At 56.7% G+C, this 5080-nt stretch overlaps 1 protein-coding gene across 1 annotated transcript in view; it reads left to right on the top strand.

Moving 5' to 3' along the window:
* Positions 1-4688: 4688 nt before the first annotated feature.
* LAMB3 (laminin, beta 3) overlaps positions 4689-5080 on the top strand; it is a 44362-nt gene continuing 43970 nt past the window's right edge. The window contains exon 1 of the mRNA XM_010836878.1: positions 4689-5055. The gene's annotated coding sequence lies outside the window, so the exon portion shown is untranslated. The remainder of the gene's footprint in view (positions 5056-5080) is intronic.

The following is a 5080-nucleotide window of genomic DNA, read 5'->3' as shown; positions in this document are numbered from 1 at the left end:
TGGAGAGGGGCCGTGGTTTGAGCCAACCCGTCTGAGGAGGCGTGGGTGCTGAGTCACTCAGTCATGTCTGACTCTTTGTGACCCCACGGACTGTACCCCCCAGGCTCCTCAGTCCACAGGATTCTCCAAGCAAGAATACTGGAGTGGGTTGCCATGCCTTCCTCCTGGAGATCTCCCCGACCCAGGGATGGAACCCCCATCTCCTATGTCTCCTGCATTGTCAGGTGGGTTCTTTACCACTAGCACCACCTGGGAAAAGCTCGGGAATTTGGGAGGTCAGCAAAAGTGGCAGAGATGCCGAGATATTCCTCCTTCTTCTCGGGGAGCCGGGAGCCAGCCTTCGACCTCACCACACTGCCGGCTGCACTGGGCTATACCCCTCAGGAGGGGGGGACATTTGGCAATGCACCCTAGGACCTGGGAGATAGGACCTGGAAGAAACTGGGGCCCTGGGCTCAGAGGAGGGGATTCCCCTTCCTCTGGTGACAGGGGAGTTGTGTCATCCAGTCCTCACATTCTATCTTGTTTGTTTAATCTTGTCAGCAATCCGTGCTAACCTTCTCTGTCCTCCCACCCCTTGTGGGGCCCTCCTGTCCTCACTCAGAGCAGCTTCCTGTTGGCATGATGGGGAGATCCTGCCCATATATGCCAGAGGCTCTGAGATGGGGCAGCTGGAGCCCAGTAACTTCTCCACCTGTGCCCACACAGAAGACACTGTCTGCATGGGAAAACAAACAGAAAGTCACCTTGTGGGGGGTGTTCTGGGTGTTTCTGTAGCATCGGTGTTTCCCCAGGAGTCTCTGGTCCATGTTAGTGCTCCAAAAGCACAATTTTCAGATATCAGGTCCTGATTAGGTTTGGGAAACATCAAGTTCAGAGGCTGGTGGACTCTGGTCAAGGCTTACCAAGTGTGGAGGCAGGGAGTTTGGGCCACTTTAAACTCTAAGTAGTGGTTAAGAAGTTGAAGCTCCAATACTTTGTCCACCTGATGCAAAAAGCCAACTCATTGGAAAAGACCCTGATGCTGGGAAAGATTGAGGAGGAGAAGGGGGTGACAGAGGATGAGATGGTTGGATGGCATCACCAACTCGATGGACATGAGTTTGAGCAAACTCTAGGAGATGGTGAAGGACAGGGAAGCCTGGCGTGCTGCAGTCCATGGGGTCTCAAAGAGTCGTCCATGACTGAGCGCCTGAGTAACGGTGGTGAAGAACCTGAGTGCTGAGCAACTGGTCTGGTTTCCAATGACCACTTACTAGGGGACCAAGTTCTTGAAGATGTACCTCACTGTCCTCATCTTCAAAGAAAGGATGATAAGTATCCACTTCATGGGGACACGGTGAATATGAAATATGGGGATACATTTACGAGCTTAGAACAGGGCCCAGCGCGTAGCGAGCTCGCCAGAGGATGTCAGCTGTGGTTAACTTCGGCCGACTGCCGGGTCTCTCCCAGACCGCAGGCCTGGGCTGATCGAAGTGCTGCAGGTCTGATGGCCGTTCAGGCTGGGAAGGGGAGGGAGGAGGAAGACGGACTCTGTGGAAGAGAGTCACCCTGCGATGGCAGCCCAGGGCCCTGTTCTGCCTTCTCCGGGTCCCCGCCCGAGGCTGGGCTCCAGCCTGAGTTCAGAAAGCCTGGGTCGGGCCCTGTTCTAAGCTTGTAGATGTATCCCCACATTTCATACTCACCGTGTCCCCATGAAGTGAACACTTATCCTTTCTTTGAAGATGAGGACAGTGAGGTACATCTTCAAGAACTTGGTCCCCTAATAAGTGGTCATTGGAACCCAGACTTTCTGAAACCCTGAGTTCAGGAGGAAGACAGACTCTGTGGAAGAGAGTCACCCCACGATGGCAGCCCAGGGCCCCGTTCTGCCTTCTCTGGGTCCCCGCCCGAGGCTGGGCTCCAGCCTGAGTTCAGAAAGCCCTACCTCTTCTCTCTGCGTGAGGAGTGACCGACTGTCTGGGCGGCTGAGCAGCTGTGGCCGGAGTGTAGACACGCCGGCTTTAGTCACATGGCGGATCCACAGGGCCCTTCCTGGAGCTCACCCAGCCCCACAGACGAGGACTCAGCCGTGACTCACCGGGTCCAGGTGGTGCCCGAGCCGTGAGTCACCCGGTGTCCCTTCCTCTTACACCTGGGATTTGGCATTCACGGCCTGGACCAGGTTCTCTTACCTTCTCAACCTCTTCTCTTCTCTTCTCCCTCCTTCCCTCCATTCTTTGCTTCGTAGGCCTTTCTCTCTCACTCATCAGACCCTGGCTGATCGCCCTGGCAACATGGACGGCTTGAGCCTGTCAGATGGGTGATGGAGATGGCAGCTTCTCAGGCCACCCCTGAGATGTCGTGAGGGATGGCGGACAAGCAGGCAGAGGGGGAGACTTGCCTGCCCTGACACAGTGTTGTTTCTGTAACCTGGGGGCGTGTGTGCGTTAGTCTCTCAGTCACATCTGACTCTTTGCGACCCCATGGACTGCAGCCCTCCAGGCTCCTCCGTCCATGGGATTTTCCAGGCAAGAATACTGGAGTGGGTTGCCATTTCCTTCGTCAGGGGATCTTCCCGACCCAGGGGACAAACCCGTGTCTCCTGCACTGCAGGTGGATGATTCTTTACCGCCTGAGTCACCAGATTAATTCTGTCAGCTGCCTCTGCCTTTGGAAGGGGGAGCTAACAGAATTGCTGGATGGACAGACGTGAGTACGAGAGGAACAGGGGGTCAAGGAGAACCCCTTTCCTGAGCATTGGTTCTAATAAGCCAAGGCTCTGGGGAGCTGAGGGTGGGGGCTCTGGGGCAGGATGGTGGGTGGCAGGAGAGGAAGGAGACGTGGAGGGGAGGCTGTCGGAGCAGTGCCCAGCTTGCTTTTAGTCCCTGCCAGGTCCTGCCCTTGCTTCTGCCTCTGTATTAGACTTCTTGTCTCTGAACAAACTGAGTTCTGAAGTTTATGGCCTGTGCCTGGGGCCCTGCTGTCCTGGGGGCTGGGGGGTGGGGGCTAGATCCCCACTGGGAAGTGCTCAGCATCCCCGAGGGGTGAGGCTGGCTGGCTGGGCCCTCCTTGGGGTTTGCCAAAGCAACATCTTGGACTGGGCTGGGAACGCGGAATGGGGTGCAGGGGCCCACACAAAGCAATTGGCTTTCCCCTTTGTGAAGCCAAACCACGCTGGGACCTGCCCTGGCCTGCACCTATTTACCTGGGCTCCTGGCCTCTTAAGGGGAGAGGAGGAGGGGCGTTTAAAGGGCTCAGCCTCCTGCCGCCTGCCCGCCCCGCCTGTCTGGGGATCTGGGATGGCAGCAGCTGCTCCTTCTGCTGAGTTAACTATTCCTGAGCTCTTCGTCACATCCTCTTCCTGGCGGTGGGTACAGGACAGAGCTCCATGAGCAGCCAGGCTTCCTGGAAGCCCTGCATTCAGGGAGTTGGCAGGGTGGAGAGAAAGAGACCAGGCAGGTGGGCTTAAAGCCCCGGGGGTGTGAGCAGTGACCTTTCCCTGCAGGGGGCTGTAGGGCTGTGTGTGTGTTCTTGCTGCAGAGGCAGGGCCCAGGAAGGCCAGCTGCTTGTACTGATCCTGGCTTGTTAAGCCCGATTTTATTGGAATGTTTACATGGGTCAAGACGCTAACATGTACGGCAATGTCCGTTTTTTCATCTAAACGGCTTATTGTCCATTTGCTACTTAGGGTATTTCTCCTGCCTATCTAAATCTCTTGGGCTATATGAAAATCTGAGGGTTAGAAATGCCCAGTTTACCATTTAATCCACAAAATCCTCCATTTTGCTCTGAAGGATTCTCAAACCAGTTTCTTGGACACAACCCTCCAGTTCCTGCTTAGGAGACACTGACAGGCTGGACTAGCTCAATTAGAGTCTCTTTTAATAGAAACTTGGAGGTGACCGTGTCCAAACAATGCCCAGGTAGGCTGTGCCCGGCCAAGATCTGGACTGGGTGTCCTTCCAGATCTCTCTAAAAACCCTCGGACCCTCGCCTGGTGGAGGGGAGGCATGTCCTCCGAGACCAGCCCCTGTCTCTGGTCCTGTGACTGTCATTACAGCCACTTGCAGCCCAAAGCCCCGAACCAGGAGCCGCCCAGCGTCCCACAAAGGCAGCTGTGTTCTCAGGCCTGGCGGGGGCCCAGGGGAAGTCGGTCCAGCTGTGCCTCAGCCCTCCCTTCCCACCCCTTGTGGTCAGATCTGTTTTCTGGCCCTCCAGGCAGGCATTCTTGCCCAGTGGGAAGGGCTGGGAGAGCAGCCTTTCCCTGAGCTGGGAGCCGTGACTCACAGGTAGTTACCTGTCCTTGGGCTCCCTGCCAAGGCTGCGAGGGAGCCAGAGGGGAAACATTTAGAGTTCATGCCTGTTGAGTCCTCTTAAGCTTTTCTTGGGTGGGTTGGGCTCTGACCCCTTCCTGATGAACCATAGCCTTTTAATCCCCCCCGCCCCACAAGAAGCAGGGGTTTTCCACTTTTTTTGCTTTCCCTTGGGAGGGGTCTGGTGCTTTCCAGGGTCCTCGATGTTTGTGTCTTCTTCCCTTCCAGCTCACTGACAGGTCTGGGGCTGTAATACCCAATATGCAAGCTCTGATCCTTCTGTTCTCTGCATGGTCTTCTGTCCAGGGTGGCCCAGGACCCCGGGAGAGGCTGACCTCTATGAGCCTTGGGAAAGCACCCAGCGCAGCGGCTGTCACAATGTGAGTGGCCATCACCCCCTCACCCCACCGGTCCCCAGGAATCCTGGTCTCCAGTCATCACTCACATTTCCCTGGTGCAACCCCCACCCCCCCACAGCAAGTAGGTGGGCACTGCCGATCTTGCCATGAGGCCTCCGGACCGCCTCCACCTGCCCAGTCCTGTCTGGGGTGGTGGGTGGGGGTGCTGTGACGGCAGACGGGTGTGCCAGCGGCCAGATTCCTGAGTCCCGCCCTGCAGCCGGCGACGCCCAACCGGGGAGTCTCCAGAGGTGAGGCCGTTGTTTAAAAACTGGGAGCCAGGAGAGGAGACCCCCACATTCAAGGGGAGCGTCTCGGAGAGGTGATCTGGAGAAAGAACAGCAGCAGCACGGAGCAAGGTCTGTTACCTGTCTCATCTGCCCC

Source organism: Bison bison, unplaced genomic scaffold (genome assembly GCF_000754665.1).
Source record: "Bison bison bison isolate TAMUID 2011002044 unplaced genomic scaffold, Bison_UMD1.0 scf7180017864067, whole genome shotgun sequence".
NCBI classification, from domain to species: domain Eukaryota; kingdom Metazoa; phylum Chordata; class Mammalia; order Artiodactyla; family Bovidae; genus Bison; species Bison bison.
The sequence above is the reverse complement of the archived record's forward strand: the minus strand, read 5'-3'. Positions and strand labels throughout refer to the sequence as shown.